The following is a 23,896-nucleotide window of genomic DNA, read 5'->3' on the forward strand; positions in this document are numbered from 1 at the left end:
CGAAGAGTCCCCGGCATGCATCGAGCGAGCCAATATAAATATTTATACGATTTATTGCATTCAATGTGTTGTATACCGAATCCGCGATATTTATCCCCTTGCCTTATGCTTCAGTAGTAGGCTCATCACACATGTTTATTATTGTATATAATTAATCATGAGCGGTGCCTTTCTCGTCTATCACAGCAATCGCTCGTTATTACATTTTCCAGGACAGATAAACCCAACAAGCACAAGTCGGAGTTTAAGGTGCAATGCATCTTGGGACGTTAAAGAAACACAGTAATGCCTTCGCTGCAAGTTCAGATTCTTCTCAAAGTTTCCAATTCAATGATAAGTATCACACCCTCGAGTTCTCCCCACAAGAGATTCCTGCAGATGAAAAATCTGATCCGTGGCAAAGGACCAGAAAAATGCAAATTATTCGGAGAACATGGTGGGTTACATGCTGAGTCTACGTGTTATTTCTAATTTCCAACTTGAAGACTTAAAAGCGGGGGTGTTAATGATACCCAAGTACCTCCCCCATTGCTAATGGCGTTTACCCACCTCATCTTATTTCCTGTAAAAGGAGAGGGTAAGAGTGTGCTCCGCCTCCCTGCCATGAATGTTGTTCTTCTGCCAAACCCGAGGGCAGATACTTAGATTTTTACTCGGAATAGTGACGCCCTTTGTAATCATGTTGTGAATAGTGGAGTCGCCGCTTCCCTTGTTAATGGAAAACCTTTTGATGTGACGATGAGATGTAATACAACTGGTTTTGTGGTACTCGGCTATGTGCAGTTGGTTTCGGTCAGGGATGTGGCTAGAGTTTTCAAACACCGGTACCGTACACGTCATCAAGTGCCCCCCGTCCGAGCCCCCAGTTCCCTCTGAGTGAGCTCCGTAGCACGTTTGGGGTGCCTCTACTCATTCCTCCCCAAAGGAGCCGTAAAGACCTGTTCTCTGATTAACAGTGCGTTACCCTCGCAGGTTGCCTCAGCCCATCTTGGATTCACAGCAGAGTTATGCGTTTCCAGGTAACCAACTGACTGCTGCCCCATATTACTCAGAAGCTGCTCCCCAGTGCTTTATTTGTAAATGAAAACGTGCCGGTGCCCAAAGCTCTCCTCTGAAATACGCGGCTGCAGCAATTAAATGTGCAATCACAGACCACAGAGGCAGCATAATCCTAAAGCCATCTCGGGCCTCTTTAATGCATTTACAGACACTCCCTGCCCTTTCAATTCACTCTTGAAGATTTCTCTCTGTGAAGCTTTTTCGTTTTTCTCTTCCTCATTCTTTCCCATGCTCACAGTAAACACTTGAGGCAAAAAAATAAGTGCTGGCCCCCAAAAATAAGTACCGGAAACCACCGGCTCAAATTAAGCACTGCTGCTCCCCCTCCAATCACACCCAGGAGAAAGCGGAGGTAGTCGTAGGTCTGGGAACATCACCCAAAACACTGCTTAATTTGTGTTGGTGGTTGCAGGTGGTGGGCGTGAGGTGGGGCATAATGCAAAGCCATTAAATCAGAAATAAGCACTGGGAAAGCTAAAGAGAGGACGAGGGAGAGTGTGTGACTTCTTATCCTTGTGGGGACTAAGGTGTGATAACACACGCTGTGGGGGACTTGATTTATGTGTAAATTTGAAGCAGGATCATCAATCATTATTTTTTTAAACATTTTTCTACTATTGGTACATTATAAAAACTTTGGGAAAGGTTAGTCCCCACAAGGGAGGTATTCACACAGTCCCCACAAGGATGGTAACACCATTGGGGGGGTGCACTCATTTTTGAGGACTAACTAGCAGTTTTTGTTCATCAGACTGAGGAGAAAGAGGGGAATAGTTAGCAGAGGATAAAACTGTGCACCAAAAAGACTAGAAGCGTGACGGGTAAGAGGATGTGGCATGGCAACCAGAGCTGCCGACTATGGAACTGGGGAAACAGGTTTGAGCCTGCCGACAGCTAAATATCCTGCGATTCTGGAAAACTCACATAATCTATCCATCACTTAAAAACAAAAGAGAATGTGTCTTTGTGCAATGTAACTGGAGTTCATGTAAAGCGCTTCCTGTAGAGTTCACACTATGTAAATAAAACTGTAACAATAAAGTAGGGTGGTGGAAGAAAGGGGCATGAGGTGAAACCAAGAATAGGCAGCCGTGGCCCGCGGCAGCAGGCTCGTAAGCAAAACGTTGAGACCCTGCATTAAGTTTTATTTGTATGTATTTTTTTATTTTTTTTAACCAGAAGGTCAAGTGCTCAACTGGTTTTTCTTCTAAAGAGAGCGCAAGCACATGTAACGCGCCAACGAGCAAGGCGATAAACTAAGGACAAACACACGCCACAGTGTAAGGAACACTGACACGGCCGGCTTTAGCACTGGTGGTACCATTTGCAAATATACTGTTTGGCGCCACCCCACCCCCATGACCCTTCTTCGGATTCCCGCACTCCCACCCGGCAAAAGTGCCCCTCATATTTCCATAGCCCCTCTCTCACATACATTTCATTTGTTTTAAAGCTCTGGTAAAGGCTGGCTTTACTAATCCACATGAAATAGAGTGCTGTTCTTTGCAGCAGGCACATTAAGGAGTCAAAATTGCCACTGGAAAAACTCCAATCTCTCTGTCAGGAATATTAATCACAAGAGTTATCTTGACATTTTTGTTGTTGCCTTATAGCTGGCGCATATGGAGCTTTGCCTCCAGTGCTTTTAAATTGTAAGTTATTGCCAAATACAGCACCCACTCCCATGAGGTCAGCACTCAGTGTGACTGCACCAGTCTCACCACCCTAAAGCCGGCCCTGCACTGAATTTTATTCTACAAACCAGGAGTACCTGCTGTTTGCTCAGCGTCTACATTTAAGGGAGGAATTTAAAAAAAATCCTGTTATCCTATTTGCCATCTCACTTTAGTGTCTTTCTGTTCCTTTGTAGCTTTGCCACCTAGGCGCCCTGTTCCTGGGTTGTGGTATGCTCCCGAAAATAAAGCAGCGTTGGTAAAGCCAATAGGTCTCACCTATGCAACAGCTATTGGCTTTGCCAATTTGTTTTAGTCAAGTTGTTCATGAGCGTGGCTGCTGTTCAGCATAGCTAAAACCTGGTGGCAAGGTAAAGACTGAAGTAGAGTGTCAGAGTGGAATGGGGAAAAGTGGAGCAGAGTGGAGCAACAGTGTGTTGTGCATTGGAGTGGCATAGTGTAGAGTGCCATACACTGGACCGACGTAGAGTGCATTGTTCTAGCGTGTGCAGGAGTATAGGGACATTTAGAGCAGAATCAAAGATTAGAGTGGTGCATAGTGGAGTGCAGTGGCAGATAGCCGTGGCGCTGAGCAGAGTGGTGCCGATTTGAGTGATGCAGAAGGCAGTGGTGCAGATTAGAGTTGAGTGACAGAGTGCAGTGGCATAGAGTGCAGAGTAGAGTCAAATGTCAGAGTGCAGTAGTGGTGAGTGATGTAGAGTAGCAGAGCGATGCAGAGCAGAGTATAGTGCTAATGAGTGCAGTGGTGGAAAAGGCAGTAGTACAGAGTAGAGTGGCAGAGTTCAGTCGCAGAGAATGGAAAGGTGTTGAGTGTCAGAGTGCAGTGGTGTAAAGTGGCATGGAGAGCAGCGGAGTGGAGTACAGGGATGCAGACAAGTGCAGAGCACAGAGTGAGGCTGTGTAGAAGGCATTGGCGTAGAGCGCAGTGGTTAAAGGTACAGTGGAATAGAATGCAGCAGCATAGGGTGGAGTAGGGTAGAGTAGAGCGGTGTACAGTGCAGTGGCATAGAGTAGATTGTTTCAGAGAAGAGTGGAGTCGTGCAGTGCAGGGTAGAGTGCAGTTGAGCAGAGTGCAATGGCGCAGAGTAAATAGTATAGAGTGCAGTGGCATAGAGAGCAGTTGTGCAGACTAGAGTGGTGTACAGTGGATTGGCGTAGAGTGAAGGGACAGAACAAAGTGTTTCAGAGTAAAGTGCATTGGTGTAGAGTGCAGTGGTGTGGAGTAGATTGGTGTGGACTAGACTGGAGTGTTGTAGAGTGGAGTGGCTAAGAGTGCATTGACGTAGAGTGGAACAGGGTAGAGCAGAAAGGCATAGCAGTAAGTGGGATAGAGGGGAGTGGTGCAGAGTGCAGTGCCGTGGAGCGGCGTAAAGTGGAGTGGTGCAGAAAAGAGTGCAGTGGTGTAGAGTGGCACACTGCCATTAGCACACTGTCATTACCGACAACACATTTTTAATTGAAATAACCATTACATTTGCACAGACATACAGTTTTACTACTAAAACTGTACAGTGGACAGACAAAATTAAGTGGAAATTGCATCATCTAGTTTGATAATTCGTTTTGATCATATTAAATCTGTTTCCAGCACTTCAGAAACAAAAATGTGCTTCATTTGTGCGTTCATAATTCTGACATATTCTGAAATACTTACATAGAACATTTAAATGTTGTGCTAGAAAAAAAAATATATATCTTTCCTACCCCAAGTATCCATTCAGATTGTCAAATAAATACTCACTTTCAAGTCAGAGAAAGAAAAGTAAATAAGCTCCCTCAGAAAACAGCACCCGACATTTGACCATTGTCTATTGAATGCACAGCAAATGTGAAGAGATCAGAACAAGGCTTAAAGGCTTGTTACCACAAAGCAAGTTCATGGAAGAATACAGAAAAATGGTTTAGGCAACGGGAGGGAAGAAGTGAACTGGGAGAGCCTACAGCAAATGGATAGCCAGAAAGTGAGTTACAAACCACAAAACCAATGGTAATCAACAAGCGGAATGCATTCCTTGGTCAAATTTCTGAAAATCCCCAAGATGTCTCTAGCAAACCAGACAGCTGTGCTGTCTGAGAGGCAGTGACTTAATATTTTTTTTTTAATGTTTTGCCTTTGATAGTATCTAAGTGGTACACCATCAGATCTTTACATCTGTGTCAATCCTACCTTGCCATAATCTTTACTTTTAATGAGGTTGTCACAGCTCCCCCAAGGCATCACATTACTGAGGTAGGAAACCTGCATCCATCCAATACCACCTTTTGCTTGCAGGTTCTACATACTCACCTGGTTGGGGTAGGGGTTAAAAACCAGGGAGAGTGACCACGTCATGGCCCAGTTTAAATTGCTTCCATTCCCATTGGCTGTGGCCTGGGCCTGGCAGAGCTAGGGTTCCTTTTCATTCTCCAAAGCAGTGTAGCGGGCTCATTGCAAACCCTTCTCTTTTTGCAGGGGCATCTTCTCTGCTATGGTGGAGGAGCGTCGCCCGTGGCTTTCAAGCAGAAGATAAGGTAAAATAAAATAATAATAATGAGGCATTATCATTTTATTTTTCCTGGGAGCTGGGTCAGGGCAGGGCGGGGCAGGAGATGGGGCTGGATCACGGCAGGAGGGGGGAGTTTAATGTGCACAGTAAGTGCGCATGTCAGTTTGGCCGGCCGTGTTCGGCCAGTCAAACAGACATGCTCACTTTGCCTTTCTCCACTTAGCTGTGTTTCAAAGCCTGGTGGAAAAAGTGCATAGGCCTTCACTCTTTCTGTGAGCACCGCAACAGGGAGCTCACACCAATCATGATGCCCCTGTCATGCTGCCGACAGCAGCGTCATGAATGGTTGGAAGCCTGTGTGCATGTTATGTGAAATAGGACAGGAACGGGGCTACTTTCATGCGGGATGGGCATGGAATACTATTTTACCTTTGCAGTTTTATATAGCATGAAACTGATCAGGGGCACTAGAGTGCTTAACATGAGCAGCTCATTACGTTACACAAGGTCAGATTTATTTATTTAAATCGGCACGGGGAGATTAAGTGATCTGCCCAGAATCGTAGGAAGCTGGCCCGAGACAAGGCTGGAGCTCAAACCTTTCATCTCCATCCCATAGTCAGCAGCTCAGGCGTTAGGCCTCATCTCCTCCCCATATCATGCTAGGGTTGTAGGGTTTCTGAAAAAAGGACATAAGTTCCACACAGTGGACACTTTGTACTCAAGTTGACTGTGAATGTTATTGAATGCAACTCCAGCTGTGGCTCGACAGTAGAAAGTATACATATCTTCTGAAAAGGTGGGTGACCTCGCCCCTGCTCCATGAAGAGCTGGAGGTTCTATGGCTCACTGCATAAAGTGAGCATGCACCCTTAAAATCTCTCTCAGGGGAGCGCAATCAGCAGAAGGTTAGATGCTGGTTGACATACCCCCACAAGCATCTGTACGGAGTGTTTCTTCAGTGCCTTGGGCTATGGCCACTTGACCAGACACTGCCTCTGCAAGATCTGTCTGTAATGAGGTGGTCAATTGAAGCACAGGCCTTACTTACCGGGCAGGGACAGATCATTTAGACCCCTTTTTGTCAAAGCATGAGCAAACCTAATCCAATGTTCTAGCGTTACATAGACGTGAGGAGAGTTTACCTTCTCTGTCCCACCTCACTACAACTTGGTGTGGGTTGTTTCACATATGGCGAACCCATGCTCAGTAGATAAGGGTCAGGGAAGGTACAGGTTTGTTTTATTTTTACTGACTGGTTAGAAGATCAAGTAGATGGATGCAGAAAGGGCAGTTGTCTTTCTCCAGAGAGGAGCATTTTAGATTCTTAGAAATGGAATTGGGTGGTCTATTTGGAAACACGTATTTTTTTTTTTTTTTTTTTTTAAAGGCAGTGAACCTTGTTGGTAGCTCTTAATAATTACTCATCCAGCAGTACTTTTAATCTATTAGGTGTGTTGTTGCGTCATTCACATTTTTCTTCTGCCCACAACAGCATATAACTTGGGGCAATGGGATAGCCTACTTCAGCCACTGGTGAACTTCACTGCGATTGACAGCATTCTGCTCTTGTAAAAAAGTCACACAACTGCACAAAACATTGCTCCCTACAGTGCCAGTGACCTATGTGGAAACATGCTTTTGTTTTACATTGGCAACGGTCCAGCTGCACCAAAACACTATCACTGCACTGCTTTCATTTCAGATATGTGCAGAGCATGCACAATTCTTCTAAATACATAAGCCGTTTAAAATGTCCGCCCTTGTATGCACAAGCATCCACACGCATGGGTGTCCATCTTTTATTATTTTTTTGTCACTTTAATGAGTCCTATTCAAAGATTGTTGCTTAGGGGTGTAAATGCATACACATGGGCCACCATGTTTGAACAGTTTTGCAACAGTTGCAGTAGCGGCTCGCGGGCCTTGGAAGGGGCAGAGGTGCTAAAATGTAATTTAATAAAAAATAAAAAAACAACAACACTTACCTGTTCCGCGCGGTCGCGCACCGTGCTCCTCTTCCTTGCTGGCTGGGTGCAGGCAGGCACAGGATCCCATCAGGATTGGCTCGGAGCACCCAGCCAGGGCACACTGGGAGCTCGTGCAGGCTCTCTCTAGCCCGGCAACAGTTGCCAGGCTGGAGGCAGCCTGCAGCGCATGCGTGTTTGGCCTGCAAAACACCCATGCGCTCTGAGGGTGGGGATTGCTGAGCATTCCCTCAGTGCATGTCACCCCGGTGGCCCGCCCCCTTTTAAACAAAACGATAATACACTTAGTTCATTATCATTTTGTTTAAAAGGTTTTGCAGCTGCCGCTGCTGGCGGGGAGGGGGGGGGGGCGCCATGACGCTCCTCCATCCATACAAAGGAGCCGCCACAGTTGAGTTGTTTCACAGTCACAAATATAGTATAATAATTCTTTAGAGGTGGCTTTTGGTCGGAGTGAATGTTTTTTTCTAGAGTCAAAGTATTTTTTATTTTTATTTAGGTGGAATGCCACACAAAATATATAAATATAGAAAGTAGCATCAGTCCACAAAATTTGGAAAACAATGACAACCTATTTAGAAGAGATAAGCTGTATTTCTTCAGCCGCCTGTGAAGTGCACATAATCGTTTTAAATAACCTTTGATTATTCATGTAAACACTGCCATTGTCAACATTAAAATGTTTAGGAGAATGGCATGTTATCCGTCAGATAGGCAGGCTTGTACAGCTCTTTTTTTAATATATTGGTGAAAAAAAGTTTTTTCCCCAGAATAAATGACAGAATGCAGTGATCATTGCCCTTTTAGTATTTCTGTTTTAGACTTAACAAGGGATATTTGGAATCTCAGTTTTAAACATGGATCATCAACATGGAATACTAAACACCATAAATAATCTGAATTACAAAATCAAATAAATTGGAGGCAAATTGGTTCCTGGTTTGCAAAAGGTATCGAAAATTGCGTCATCTTGATTTTTTCATTAAAAAAAAAAAAATGTATCGATGGAGCAGGAGCATGATTTAAGTTATCATATGATCTCATTTTAAGCTCACCTTCTCAAAAGAGCTCAGTTAAATTGTGATTATATCGAAGTTATATGGTTACATTGGGGGAGTAAGGGCTTGCCTGGTCTCCCCCGGGCAGATTGGGCGTGTGTGGTAGAGTCCACCGCGCAGGTTTTGTGATTCTTTAGTCAAGGCAGAAGGGCGGGAGTAATGGGGGCTTTATAAATAAGGGTCAAGGTGTGGACGGCCTCTTTGGCTGTTTTGTCACCTCCAGGATGGACGTTTTTTGGATTTCGGTAGGCCTTAGATTGTGTCATTAGTTTTGACTCTTTACTTAGGTGTCAAAATTTAGCTTTAGTGTTTTATTATAATGGACAATTCCAGTAAGGTTATTCAAGCATTGAAAATGTTGCAGGATGAAAATAGAGAGGATCTCCTTCAAGAGGGTGTGTTGGAGCAGGCATGGGTGGATTTAAGGAGGTCTAAGAGGGTGTCATCCCAGGGCGTGGAGGCGGCAGTAATTGTATGCACGTCACCGGCTCACAAAGTGAAACGTTTGGCAAAAAAGTGTAGTGGGAAGGGGAATTAAAGCTTCGCCGGAGTGCTTTGGTGCAGATAAGGCTAATGAAGGTTGCAGCTTACTTGTGCAAGGTTCAGGCTGTCGGAAAGGCAGCACAAAGTTTGCGCGTCGTTCAGGCATGTCGATCAGGCAGCACGTGGTTGCCAGAGGGCGAGGAGCCTTTGCAAAGGGTGCAGTGGCTGAGGAGGGTCGCTTGGGGGAATTGTAGTTTAAGCATGCATGCGCCGGTGGTGATGTGCGTAGTATGAGCAGACAAAAAACTAGCTCTACTCCCCTCGGTCGGCAATAATAAATGAGAGAGGGGAGGGAGCTTTAGAGGACAGCTTTAAAGATGGGGGTACCCACTGCAGAACATCAAGATATTGTTATAGTTGTGTCTGATGAGGAGGAAGAGCATACGGGGGAAGAGAGTTTAATTTCAAGTTTTGAAGTGGTTAATATGCTTGTGGTGAGGCAAAATAGTGGAAGGCTGCAATTGGTTCCCAGGTTGGTTAGCCCAATGTTACATAAGTTCCAGGAATGGGATGTTAATAACCAGACTATTTATCAGACAGGTCAGCTTATTGAATTTGCAGACAAAGGTGGTTTAGGTACGAGAGGTTTGATATATGGTGAAATGGAGGTTCGTGGAAAGTCAAGTATGGCATAGGCTAGGTTGGATTTTTGGCAACCAGTGCCATTAGTACCGCAGACTGGGTGTGGCGGCACGCATGCAATGGGCGGGCATGAGGATCAATCATCATCATCAGTATGGCTTGGGCAGCCTGCAGATAATCAGAGGATGCCGGTGGGAGTTAGGACACTCCCAGGACGCCGGAGTGAAGAGAGGGTGAGACCCGGAGCAGCTCGCTTGACATCAGGGATGCATTTGTTCCGGTACCTCAAGATGGTTGTGTGGAGTGGAATGTTGATTTGGAAGAAGAACTTCTAGATTACAAGGATGGGGATGAACTGGAAGATGGCGACATCTTTCAACAAAGTGGAGTAAAGTAAGGTTTTGGGGTGCAAAATAAAACTAAAAGAGGAAGAAGTTGTGGTGTTTTTGAGTAAACTGCAAAGAGGGCAGCCCGGAGTGATCGCCAGGTTGGAGGAAGTCGGATTACCATCTCGGCTGGAAACTTACCCCAAGGTGAGGAGAGAAGGGACTACTTGGGAAAGGGGGGTTATCCCAACATGTGAGGGCTAATTTGGCTGCAAAGGATTTGGTTAAAGACATGGGAATTCAAGCGGTTATAGGGGACAAGAGTAATATGATCATAGAAAATTTAACACAGGAGGTAAGTGTTACAGATCTGGGTTCAGGTAAGTCAGGACCGAGTCAAGTTGGGAAAAGTCAAGTTCAAGAAAGTAGGTCTGAAAATGAGTGCCGGTGGAAGTGTTAAAAACAAAAAGTTTCCATATATGGGAGTGTTGATGCCGTTGGCGGCACATCTCACTCAGACTATGAAGGTTAAAATTTGTAGGGGCGAGTTTGATGTTTTTAAGCTCTTTCACAGGGAAGTCCGGGCTAAAGAAGGTTCAAAAGAGGAGGAGTGGGAGTTAGCGAGTAGGCCTAAAGTACCTACCATCGAAAACTGGACTTTTGCCTTTTTGATATATGCAAGTGTCTATTGTGAGCACTATCCAGAGAGGTGTGTAGCTTTATTCAATTATATGGATATTGTGCGGAGGACTCAAATGGATTATGTTGGTTTTTGATGGTTTAGATAGGACGAGGATTTTCTGGCAAAAATGGCTATTTATCCAGATAAAGAATGGGGGGAGATTGATAAAGAATTATGGATGCAGTGGCTTTGGACTGCGAGGAATGCACCAGTCATGCGTACTGCTAATGGTTTGCCTTTAAAATATAAGCCCTTTCAGGGTTATACCACCGAATATGGGGAGGGGAATGCGACGAGAGGACCGCTGCTTCAAAATGGGGCATGCTGATCGTTCATCAGCGGTGTGTGTACAAGACAACAGTATAAATTCAAACAGGACTGCTCCAACTGTGGAGGGAGACATCCAGTTTACCAATGTTTCATAGGGATGCATTGGGGATGGCAAGGTCCACATGGAAGAGGGGGTGACAGGGTTTGGGGCCACATACAGCAGGTGGCAGGTAAGGGGCCCTACACCTATTAAATTAGAGCTCACGCGGTATTGGTTTCAATTTTATCCAAAAGGAGTCAGAGACAAAAAAAATTGTTGTGGGGTTTTTCTGAAGGTTTTAGGCTATTTTACCAGGGACCAAAAATTCTGAGGTGAGCCAGGAATTTGAGGTCGGCAATGGAACAACCTGAAGTAATGAGGGCTAAGTTGCAGGAAAAACTTGAATTGGGTAGAGTTGTGGGCCCCTTTGATTATTGGCCGTTGCCAAATTTGACGATTTCCCCATTGGACGTTGTGCCCAAGAAACAACATGGTGAGTTTCGGTTGATTCATCATTTGTCATGGCCAGTGGGGGCATCCATTAATTATTGCCCCAGAAGATTCCATGGTTCATTATGCTTCAGTTGATTAATTAATTTCATTGGTTAAACGATGTGGCTTTGGAGCGGAAATAGGAAAATCTGATATTCAGTCGGCTTTTAGGCTCCTCCCTGTGCATCCAGGTGAATTTTCTTTGTTAGGCATGCAGTTTGATAATGCAATTTAGGTTGACAGAATGTTGCCTATGGGTGGCTCGGTTTCTTGTTTGAAATGTTTAGCTCATTTTTGCAGTGTTTTTTTCAGTCACAGACTGGTTATAAATTTGTAACTCATTACTTGGATGATTTCTTTTTGGTGGGAGCAGCTGATTCGGGAGAATGTTGGACAGCTTTGTTGGATTTTCAAAAGGCCATGCGCAACATGGGAGGTCTATTGGCTTTTTTTATTAAGATCTGTCGGATGGGCAAAAGTGGTATGTGGTGGGGAGAAGTATTATATTTTCTTTCCAAAAGATTAGCTCAAGGGGTTTGTCCTTAATTATAGGGGTTAATTTAGGTGAAAATGATTTAGTGGCTCTGTCGGGTATCGGGCTTCTGAAGGCCATGAAGACGGATCTATTGAGGATCAAGCAAAAAACGGTCTGGGACACACATTGTTTGGATGGAGTTGGTCCCTGAGCAGGTTTAGAGGGGAACAAAATTATTCAAGGGTATGGAAACACGGCGTAAAAAGGTGAACAGGGAGATGAGAAGTTTTTGCCAGGTAGAGGGGTTTTCAGTTTTGCAGCACAAAGATTCTTCATGGGGATGTAGATCTTTTTATGCAGGATGGGTGCATTTATCCTTTTCAGGTAATGAGCATTATTTATTGGAACTTAGAATGAAGATCTCAGAATTGGTAGGTGAGAATCTATGGGATCGGCTCTAAATTGAAAAATATATTCTGGTGGGGCAAAAAAAAAAAACACCTGGCAGGTTTTCCTGTGTGGTGGCATTTTACAGACATGCTTCGGGGGGGGGGGGGTACGGATACACAAAGATGAGAGGTCAGGGAGTTTTGACAAGGAACAAAAGGGAGGAATAGGCATGGGTAACTACAGAAGGTGGTCAGCAGGACAGATGAGTACTGGATTGGGTCAAGATAGGGATAGGAAGGGGGTATTGATGAGGGGTACGTTATGTAGAGGGTGTGGGTGGGATTTTAGGAAGTTGTATTAGTGAGGAATTCTAGTTTGTAAGGCTAAATGTAAGGTACATTTTTTACCAGACCTGTTCTATTAAAGTGGCCTTTTACCTCAATTAGTGAGCTGTGGTTTGTACACTGTCGCACCCGATTGTTTTAAAGATGATAATCCAAATAGACATTTAAGATGTAACAAACGGTTTTAAGTCCAGTCTCTAAGTATGAACAAAGGAAGAGGCCTTGATAAATGTAAATGTAGAATTTTCTGCGAGTCATATGGATAAAGACTTTTCTGCCACACCTTTTCACTCAATGTGTATATTTGTCTAGGCTCGTAGTCAAATAGTGTTTTTCTCCAACAATACCTAAAAGTTGTTAGATTTGTTTAACTATACATGAGATAGTGTTTCCTCTCCCTAGTTATTATATTAGAAGTTTGAGGTGTGCATGGTATTGACCGGTTTTACTCTGATAGTTAATGAAAAAACAATTTAAAAACACATGACATATGGGGCGAGGCCAAGATGGTGGGCAAGAAGTCTTTTTCATCTTCCCGTCCACGCCATAACATAGCTTTGCTGCAGCACCCTATCCGCCAACTCGCTGTGCCCCAATACATTGAGAACAGGCAGTGAACATCTCAGCAAACGGAGGGGGTGTACTGATCACCCCTGCAGTGGAGTTGGGCAGAGACCAACCATAACGGACCCTGGTCTGCTGCAGCAAGCAATAAGATGGTGGACGGCGTGCCAGCCTGGGTGGCTCAGAGGCCTTTCTGAGCGGGCAGTGCTTCTGGATGAAATACAGACAGAGTACTGCCACTTTAGCTGCCCCCTGGCAGACTCCTAATCGGCCTGATTTACCGGCGGGCACCCTCTCTCGTGGGCCCGTTCCTGCTGGAGGAGGTCTCGTGGAGGCAGGTGCTGCCGCGCTGCTTCCCAGCCTGAAGCAGCGGCCTAAGAAGCATCATCCCAGGCCACCAGCCTTGGTCTTTTGGTGAGTTTGCCGGCGGGCCCCACCCCCCTTGTATCTCCGGCACCCAAAACGCACATTCACCCCGCGACTTTACAGCGCTAACGTGTGGAGGCGGGAGAAGCCCAGTATATCCTTGCAGGGATTGCCATTTGTAGATTTTAACTCTTTCACTGTGGGACACCCAGTCTGTGCTGGTACTGCCATTGGCAGGACTGAGCATCTCTCGCTTTGGGCTGGATGACGGTGAGCTGGGACCCCGGGAGGGACAACAGCAATGCCTGGCATAAGCGACAGAGGGAGCCCAGTTGGCTGTCAGCAGGGAGTGTAGTATTGCCCTCCTTCCTTGGGCTCTCACTTTCATGAGGCACTCACCCAGGTGCAGCTTATCCCCCCTCAGCACCTGGTCCTGTTTTACACTGCTACACCTCAGCTACCTGGTGAGTGTTCAGCCCAATTGATGCCACACTTCTTTTTACTGGGGTTGATGCCCCCCAAGCCCAGGAAACTTCTTGCCACACCAGGAGAGGCCTTTTGGGTGAACAGTCCCATTGACATACCCTGTACACTGCCTGAAATTGCACAGCCCTAACAGCATCTCCTCTGGCCTTGCTAGCCTTGGTTCCACTCAGCGAGTACATGGGGGAGCGTTGCAACACCTTCCCAGCAGATAGCTTCTGCCCCTGCCAACGGTCTACCCTCCTAGTGGGGCAGTGCTGGGGAGGAGCAGCTTCTTACCCCAACTGCTTTTTGGGCCTCCCTTCGAAACGCTAGTTACTCTATGGGATCCTGCGGGATCCCGCCTTGATATGTCAGTTCCTAAGAGCAAAAAGGATTGCTCTCTCAAGGATATGCTTCCTAAGCCACTTGGTGGACCCCATAGGAGACAGACTTGCTACAGCTGGTTCCGATCACACAGGACTCTAGAGAGGCAGAACACTCTCTCATGCGGTCCTTCTTGGAGGTGCTCTTTGCATCCCTCGGAGAAGACGTGCGCACAAAGATCACTCCTCAGATCTTAGAAAAGTCAGGCAAGATTTGGACAGTGTTGGTGAGAGAGTGGGAGCCCTGGAAGACAAGGATGACAAATGTAGTGAAGAGATCGAGTGGCTCCACGAGGAAATGGTCATCAAGAACAACAAAATCGACCTCCAATCTCATACGAAATACCTTCAGAACCACTCGAGACAGAATAATAGTCGCATACAAGGGGCCCCCACAGCGGCCGAATGCTCAGACTTGGAGGAGTAGGTTAGTGCACTCTTTCGTCACATTCTGGGAGGCCCTGCAGACAGAGCTTCCGAAACCCGCCAACAGACCTCCTGCTGGGATCTCAGTTTGTGTCCATGACTTTCAGATCAAAGAATCGAGATCTATTGCTCATCACTCTGCAGAAGCAAAGAGACTTCAAATCAGTTACGGCCCGCCTGAGCAAGGAGGGGACCACATACTCATGGGACCATCCTTTCGGGATAATTTTCAGACTTAACGGCAAGCTATATCAACTCCAGTCTCTTGCAGAGGTATGCAGGGTGCTGGAAACTGAGAAACCTACTCCTGAATTGCATCCAGACAGCCCTCTGCACCCCCGGTCGCACAAGCGTTCAAGGGGTCTATCCCACGACCAGAATGGAGACCATGGCCTTGGAGAGACAATCAGTCTTAAACACATTCTTCTGGAAATTCCCTCAAGCCTGAGGCCTCGTACTGATGGGGCTTCTCTTCTGCTTTGGACGTTGATGCGGATGGGGCTCCTAAAGGCAGGGATGAGGAGTGGCAATCTCTACATCCCCATCTGACCTCCACATGCCTCTCTGCAGAGGCCACCCCTACTTGATGGGGCTCTTATCTCTGGCTTTGCCCATCGGGCCCGTACTCCTTATTAAATATCCAGGTTCTATGGACGGGCGCTTGAAGTTGTTTTTGCTCATTGTTTACTTTTGTTTGGTACATGGTATTCGGGCTCAAGTGCATAACTAGGTCTCTTTCTATCTATTGTCACAAGGGTGGAGTGCAGGGGTACCGCCTGTACATCAAACGTTCATACCGTTCCCTACAGTGCATCACCAACACTCACCCCTTCACCACGCTGTTATGGATCTAAAGGTTGTCAGTTTTAAGAAATGGGGCTAAATAACCCTAACCTCAACTTGGTCATGGACAGTGAAATGGACCATTCATGACAACGGTTGACTCAGGCCGGGGCCTTCACGACAGACAGCCTGAACTGGCTCCCAAACGGAGGACTGCACGATTTGAGACACACACTACATTCCTCGGCTAGGGACTACACATTGTAGTCGGCTGCTCATAAGACATATGCCCAAATTGACCATTTTTATAGGAATCCTGTCTCTGATGGAAGTGATTTCAGAGGCCTCCATCGAACCTCGTTCGCTCTCTGACCATGCGCCTCTCTTGCTTTCTCTTTGGTTGCCCTTGCCCAGAGCCCACACTTCAGTGGTGCTTGGGCAACACTATGCTGCGGTCTCCAACAACGGTTGCTTCCATTAAAGTGGCAATTGCGACATACATTCAGAGTAATGACAATAGGGGGGACCTCTCCTCTCTTGTGGGAAACCCGGATACTGGTGGTATGCAGCAAACTGATTGCGATCCCGGGTGTCGAAAATCACCATGATCAACGAAGCCTCCTTAAACAGAAAATGCCAGAGTTTGAAAACATCCACAGGTGCACGGGGGCCCATAGGGCCTGGACGGAGCTGGGGCGAACTTGGCTTCACCACAAGAGTCTTGATCTCGATAGGACTGAGTATGCCAGGGGTCGCCTCAAACAAATTCCACTTGGGCAGTAACCAGTGTGGCTACATGTTAGCTCATCGACTATGCAGCAAGATATACTCGGGTTGGTGAAAACAATTTCACACTGGCCTGGACACCGAAGTAAGTTTTGCAGATGGAAATCGCATGAGCGTTTCGGGACTTCTATGGCCCCCTCTATGCCAATTCGGACGGATCCAGTATCATCCCAGAGGGCTAGCTTCAGGATATCGTCCTCACCACCCTCCCCATCAGGGAAGCAGTGGCTCTGGACCAGCCCATCTGCCTGGACAAGGTGATCTCTGCCATAGCAGAATGAAACCGGGGAAAGTGCCGGGCCAGACTGCTTTTGCTCACATTTACAAAACCTTCTGTCCTAAGCGTGCACCTATGCTTACACAAATCTTTTGTGGACACTGGGTCCATAACAAATTCCATGCTGGAGGCCATCATCTCGGTCATCCTGAAGCCAGGCGAAGACCCTTTGCGCTGCAGGTCATCTAGACACAGTTTGATTTTTAATGTGGACGCAAAGTTGTTGACCAGCATTATGGCTCATCGCCTCGGCCCCCTGATGCCCAGGTTGGTTGACCCAGATCAGGTGGGCTTTATCCTTACACGTCAGTGTGGGGAGAACAACAAGTGCTTGCTCCACCTGAAAGCTAAAGTTCGGCAGTCACGCCAGGATGCTCTGCTCCTATCCACTGATGCAGGAAAAGCATTCCACCTTGTCCATTGGCCATACCTCCTTGCTGTGCTCCGAAAGTTCGGTCTTGGTGATTGGTAATGCAAATGGGTCGGTGGTGTCTACAGAAAACCAAGGGCATCCGTTAGGGTTAATGGTTGTACATCACCTCCCTTTCCCATTTCGAGGGGTACACGGCAGAGTTGACCTCTGTCCCCCCCCCTTCTTTTTGCTCTATACTTCTAGCCATTTGTGCACCGAGTAAGGGATAGTTCGCTTGTAACAGGGATCCCATTCGGTGGGGAACAACGTCTGATAAGCTTATATGCAGACAATGTCACCTTATCCATAACGGACCCAGCGCTTTTGCTCCCAGCCAAAGTTGACGAGCTTCCAGTGTTTAGTGAGGTCTCCGGTTTTAAGTAAACACACAAAAAAAAACGCAGATATGGAGCCTCACTGTTTCTCAATTGCTTAGAGCATCCCTCTGCGCGCTCCACCCCTTTACGGGGTCAGCAGACACTATCCCGTACCTGGGCATTGAATTAGCATGTTCTAATTCCAGAACAGCGACTGTTACCTACATGGCCCTGGTGTCCCAGACCTGCAAAGACAGACTCCTGGTCCCGCCTTGGACTATTGTGGATGGGCAGGATCGCACGGTAAAGATGACAGTGCTCCCATGCATTCTATGCATCTTTCAGACCTCGCGCTGGTGTCACCACCACCGCGATTCGCTCACTTCACCTGGCGGTCAACAAGTTTATTTGGGAGAGGGAAAAACCTTGGTTACCTAAACATCTGATTTCACAGCGAGTAAAAAGGAAGGTGGGCTGGTAGTTCCCCATCTGCTCCGGTATTACGAGGTGGCCCTACTACGCTATATAGTGGAAAGGAATCGCCCACTCAGAGAAGAATTGGACTTTCTTGAGCCAAGCTATCACGGGGTCCCACAAATGGAAGGAGGTCCGGCTTCGCCACAAGCACAGGGCGTGGGGCCTTTACTCTTCCCCGGTTACCCACGCCACTCTACAAGGGTGGAACGCTGTGGCAATCAAGGCAGGCCTGACGACATTCTCTTCTATGCCCCCAATCCAGACTCCTGCCAGCCATGCACCCAGAACGGTTCAGTGGATGGAGGGACGGAGGCTGTAAACTCTCCTGGACCAAGTGGAGATAATACCCTTCGACCAAGTCAAAAACAACTACTACAGGACGCTGACCGGGTCTGCTACCTCGAACTGCGCCACTGGGTGCTGGGATCGGGGATGAGAGAACATTGGGTGACAATTAACCCCTTTTGAGAGATGGCTGTTTCTCAAAGGCGATGAGAGGTGCCTTGTATTGGAACTGTGCTAGCTCCTGAGTCAGATCACCTCCCACCCAAATCTAAGGGACAAATGTGGTGGGAAACTGAACTGGGCAGGCCCCTCTCTGCTAAAGAATGGGTGGACATTTTCTACAGGGTACATCATTTGGCACACAAAATGTCCAGCACCGAAACGGCCTATAAGATTGCGTTGTACTGTACCTGACCCCAGCATGGATGCAGGGGTGGATGCCCGGTAGACCCTCTGAGTGCTGGTGGGGGTGTGGCAGTACTGGGACTCTGCTACATCTTCTATGGCATGCACCAGGTATTGGGACAGTGTCCTCCACGGCACTGACACGGCTTTTAATACCTCCATCCTAAGATTCCAAGCGTATGCGATTCTAGGCCCTGCCAACCCTGACCTACACACTTCACTCACACAAAGGCAGACAAATGGCTCTGGCGACATCAGATAGTTTTATCTTTACGGTGCACAGATAAAACCCCTGACCATACATTGAGGTTATATAGACTATGGCACTTTCTGAGGATGGAGAAGTTGTCCCTCTTGGAGACCAGCCATACTGACTGTACAGACTTATGGGCCCCCTTCATTCACCTACTCTCAGTCGAGTTCTGGGAACTGACGTGCTCGGCTCTCCTGAGAGTTCTGCCCCTTATCCCTGGGATCTCTCAGCGCGATTCAAAGGGGGCCCCCTCCCCGACCCAAATGCACACACTGTTGTCAATTGCCATGACTGAACTTGATCCTATCGCTGCCACTAGATTGGAGCCTTGGGAGGGGCGGGCTTGTAGGGTGAAGGGGAATTCTAATTTGTTGTTGTTTACTTGCCTCCCGGGTGCAGCCGGCCACGGGGGTTGTAGGCAAGCGTGCTGTGTATGAAAGTAATGGCTCTTATAACAAACAGAATTGTGACTAAAAACAAAGAATATGAAACAGACAATACTATGAGAAATTAACATTTTCTTCTTAAAATAGAAATTGCACAAAACGATTATTAGAGATCGAGATACACTAGCTCACCACTTATCTATGCCACACAAAAGAGTAACAGTAGTGCTTTTATTCAGCACTTCATACCACACTTCTGCCATTTCTACGCACTGTAAGTAACAAATGCTACTACTATGGTATGTAGCCAAAGATGAATACTGAGTTAATCCTTTTTGGGTTTAGGAGCTTTGACTTTCCACTACTAAACCTGAGAAAGCAATGCCTAAAAATGAAGAGGTGTGTGTGTGTGAGTGAGTGAGAGGGAGAGAGAGAATATAAATTGAACTCTGCATACAAACTGCAGTGCTTAGATAACAGTCATTAGAATCTATTGCATACTCCCATACAGAACACAAAGCCTAACATATACATAAAATAAATTTCTTCAGTGCACTCTATATTAACAGTAATGCCTTTACACTGGACAGATTAAGACATCCACTGTGCATTACAAACAGAGTGTTGTGCATGAATACAAGCACACCAACATTCTCCACTGTGCCCACGTACAAAAAAATGCAAACATCCTCAAATACCAAAATCAATGCAGTCAAGCTCATAACAGTACCTTTAATGCAGCCTCAATTCAGTATATTAAAACCACATACTTTGCAGGATTGAATAGGTATCTTTAAAAGATATCTATTGTACCCCATGTTTTGTGGCCATTTGTATCTAAACTGAGTAGGTTTATGTCACTATGGTAAAAATAAATATGGCCCAATAATATAGGACATTTGGAACGTTTCCTAAAATATGGAATTCACACGTGCATTACTAAAGTCCAAAAGTGCTATTGCCAAGTCACAATAACTGATTTGAGAAAAAACATTGATTAATACCTATCAGACTATCATTGTATCGCTTCACATAAGAAAATTACTGGGTCCATTCTCACAAGGCCTAGTTATTGTGATTTCTTCTCACATCACAGACTAAACCCATTTTTCTAGTTATAGTTAAATATATTTTTCTAATTAGCGAAGGTGAAAAACATGGCATTAACCAGACATGCAGAGTATGATATGCAGTATTTAATATCATTGTTGAGAGGAAGTGGAGCCTGAGTGATCCACTAAAGGCTTCACCTCACAAGTCATGAGGCATGATCCTTACCCATTCTCTGCAATGGTGAAATGTGGGACATACATTATAAGCATATCTCAAGACATGGAGAAGGTCTGTGACCATAACGAGGAATGAAGCCAAAGGCAGATTTCTTTTATAAGGTAATGGAACTCTGAGGTGACTTGCAATATTCTAATAGTGTACGGCAGAGGGTATTTTATTCCTTATAGTACATGGTCACAATATCAACCTTCCCACAAACCTTGGTGCATGGCTCTTTCATATGAAATATAGCATGTTTTAAAACACAAAGAATAAGAGTAGAATCTCTGGTGCAAAGTTAAACCAAAAAAGCTGTTAGATATTTGTTACAAAAAGATATTGGAATCAGCTTAAAACAGGTCACATTTCTATATATATATATTTAAAAAAAGAAACTTGTAGCTCAAAATGTGTAGAAACATGCAAAAATATATATATATTTTCTTTAATTACATAAGGTGTGAATACAAATGAATATCACTGTTCATCTAGTGAAACCGGGATGAAGGAAAAGCCATGTTTTGTTTATTCAAACTACAACTTTAATTAGGCTCTGTACCCTGTCTTCCACCTTTTATTGCTCGCTTTGGCACAATGCATTGTGATGTTAAAACTCAACAGTAGTAAGGCATTACAGTTGCGCAGCTTCTTCATGTTTTTTTTATTTTTATTAGATGCAACTAGGAAGTCAAAAGATTGCTTTAATATGGAAATTAGGGACGTGTTAATACAAGGATTGCCAGATGCCATGAATTAAATATAGCATACTACACATCTATGTATATATCGTACCCCATATGCTAAAAAAATAGGTGTGTGTGTGTGTACACATGCACAAGGCTCAAACAAATGTATTCAAATCCCTCCACTGTGCCTGGCGTAAAGAAGTCACAGTATAATAGGGAGGTCCGAGTCAACACATTACAAACTCTTCAATCTGTTTCAGCGATGGCGAAAAAAAGGGATTATCTTGATTGTAAGATTTAAAGACAGACTGCAGTCAGTTCACCTGGACAACTGTTTCAAACAAATGCTAGACCTCGCAAATATACTGTGGTACGTGGTGGCCCCTGGTTTTACGCTTGCTAGCCTTTTAAAAAATGGGGGCTGGGAGGCGGTAGCGCCTCGCAGATTCCCGAGCGGATAGCATGTGTCTAAGGGGCGCACAAAGACCACATAACTGAATAGAGTCATCTGCGTGATGACAAACTGGGCTCCCTGTCGCCTTCGGGGCACGAGTGCTCACTGAAGCACTGGTGAGCATGGTGTGAACAAACATGCATTTATAACGCCCACTGCTTGTTGGCTTTGTTTATTTTCCAAGGCTCCTCGTGTTGCACTGATTATCTTCACAACAATTGTGATTTACGAGAGATTCGCGGCTAGACTAGTCTACTGGATACGTAAATACCTGTATGAGGTGCCTTGAAGCCCCGTGTGTCTTCTAGTGCCCCGGCGTCTTCTAGTGCCTCTGCCCGACACACGGAGCAGGACGCGAGCTGCGACGCTGCCGGCAGGGTGGCTGGACCGGTTTATGCGAGTCTGTGAGGCAAACAGGTCTGACCCGAGCCGGCGACCGCACCCTCGCCGCCTCCACCTCACCTGGGGGAGGGAGGGCCGCCCGGCCTGAGCCGCCTCCCTCTTTGCAAGCTCCGCACCTGAGGTCCTGCAGTGCACACCTGTGAGTACCTCACAGGCGGGCAGGAGGAGGGGACTCGTGCCCTGACGTCCTGTAGTGCTCATCTGTCCGAAGTTCACAAGTGGGAGAGCCGCCACCCACGTTGTGAGCCCCGGGCCCGTGGCCCTGCAGCGCGCACCTGCCCTAATGTCCTGCAGTGCTCACCTGTCCTGATGTCCTGCAGTGCTCACCTGTGAGCCCCTCAGAGGCGGGGAGCCCCTATCCTGATGTCCTGCAGTGCTCACCTGTCCTGATGTCCTGCAGTGCTCACCTGTGAGCCCCTCAGAGGCGGGGAGCCCCTATCCTGATGTCCTGCAGTGCTCACCTGTCCTGATGTCCTGCAGTGCTCACCTGTGAGCCCCTCAGAGGCGGGGAGCACCTATCCTGATGTCCTGCAGTGCTCACCTGTCAGAGGTTCACAAGTGGGAGAGCCAGGGCGTTCTCCACCCCCACCTCACCAGGGGATGGAAGGCTGCCCGGCCTGAGGTGCCTCCACTTCAACTGGGGAGGGAGGGCTGCCAGGCCCGTGCCCCCTCCCTCATACTAAGCACCAAACCTGAGGTCCTGCAGTGCTCCCATGTGAGCCCCTCACTGATGGGGAGCACCTGCCTGATGTCCTCCAGTGCTCACCTGTGAGCCCCTCACAGGCGGGGATCACCTGCCCTTATGTCCTGCAGTGCTCGCCTGTGAGCCCCTCACAGGCGGGGACCACCTGTCCTGATGTCCTGTAGTGCTCGCCTGTGAGACCCTCACAGATGGGGAGCGCCTGCCCTGATGTCCTGCAGTGCTCGCCTGTGAGCCCCTCACAGGCGGGGGGCACCTGTCCTGATGTCCTGTAGTGCTCGCCTGTGAGCCCCTCAGAGGCGGGGATCACCTGCCCTGATGACCTGCAGTGCTCACCTGTGAGCCCCTGCCCTGATAACCTGCAGTGCTCGCCTGTGAGCCCCTCAGATGGGGAGCACCTGCCCTGATTTCCTGCAGTGTTCGCCTGCCCTGATGTCCTGCAGTGCTCACCTGTGAGCCCCTCAGAGGCGGGGAGCACCTGCCCTGATGTCGTCCAGTGCTCACCTGTGAGCCCCTCACAGATGGGGTGCACCTGCCCTGATGTCCTGCAGTGCTCACCTGTGAGCCCCTCAGAGGCGGGGAGCACCTGCCCTGATGTCGTCCAGTGCTCACCTGTGAGCCCCTCACAGATGGGGAGCACCTGCCCTGATTTCCTGCAGTTTTCGCCTGCCCTGATGTCCTGCAGTGCTCACCTGTGAGCCCCTCAGAGGCGGGGAGCACCTGCCCTGATGTCGTCCAGTGCTCACCTGTGAGCCCCTCAGATGGGGAGCACCTGCCCTGATGTCCTGCAGTGTTCGCCTGCCCTGATGTCCTGCAGTGCTCACCTGTGAGCCCCTCAGAGGCGGGGAGCACCTGCCCTGATGTCGTCCAGTGCTCACCTGTGAGCCCCTCACAGATGGGGTGCACCTGCCCTGATGTCCTGCAGTGTTCGCCTGCCCTGATGTCCTGCAGTGCTCACCTGTCAGAAGTTCACAAGTGGAAAAGCCGTGGCGTTCTCTGCCCCCCACCTCACCTGGAGGAGGGAAGGTTGCGCGACCTGAACCGCCTCTACGCTCCTGGGGAAGGGGACGGGAGGAAAGGAAAGGGTGGCCGGCCTCTGTCGGAGTGAGCACTGCACCCGATGCCGTGCGGGGCACACCTGTGCGCACCTCAACTCGGTCCCAATCCGTCGTTCTCAGCACTTCAACTGCGTGGCTCTGCGGTGTACACCTGTGAGCACACCTTCGGCGTAGTGTGCCTGGCCCTACATCATAGCCTGTGAGCAAAGCCGGAATCGGCAGGGCATTTCCCCGGGAGGATAGGAGGGAGGGGAGGCTTTGTTGCAGTATGTAGAGTCCATACTACACAGTGCAGCACTTTTAAAAGCAC

General features: G+C 47.4%; 1 protein-coding gene across 3 annotated transcripts in view; it reads right to left on the reverse strand.

The window, feature by feature from the left end:
• GPR160 (G protein-coupled receptor 160) overlaps positions 1 to 23,678 on the reverse strand; it is a 194,179-nt gene extending 170,501 nt beyond the window's left edge. For 2 of the 3 annotated variants that reach the window (XM_069213183.1, XM_069213182.1), the window contains exon 1: positions 21,698 to 22,067. The gene's annotated coding sequence lies outside the window, so the exon portion shown is untranslated. Of the gene's footprint in view, positions 1 to 21,697; positions 22,068 to 23,540 lie in introns of those variants that run through there. The other variant, XM_069213184.1, reaches the window with a different exon arrangement.
• Positions 23,679 to 23,896: the final 218 nt, after the last annotated feature.

Source organism: Pleurodeles waltl, chromosome 11 (assembly GCF_031143425.1).
Source record: "Pleurodeles waltl isolate 20211129_DDA chromosome 11, aPleWal1.hap1.20221129, whole genome shotgun sequence".
Lineage (NCBI taxonomy): Eukaryota > Metazoa > Chordata > Amphibia > Caudata > Salamandridae > Pleurodeles > Pleurodeles waltl.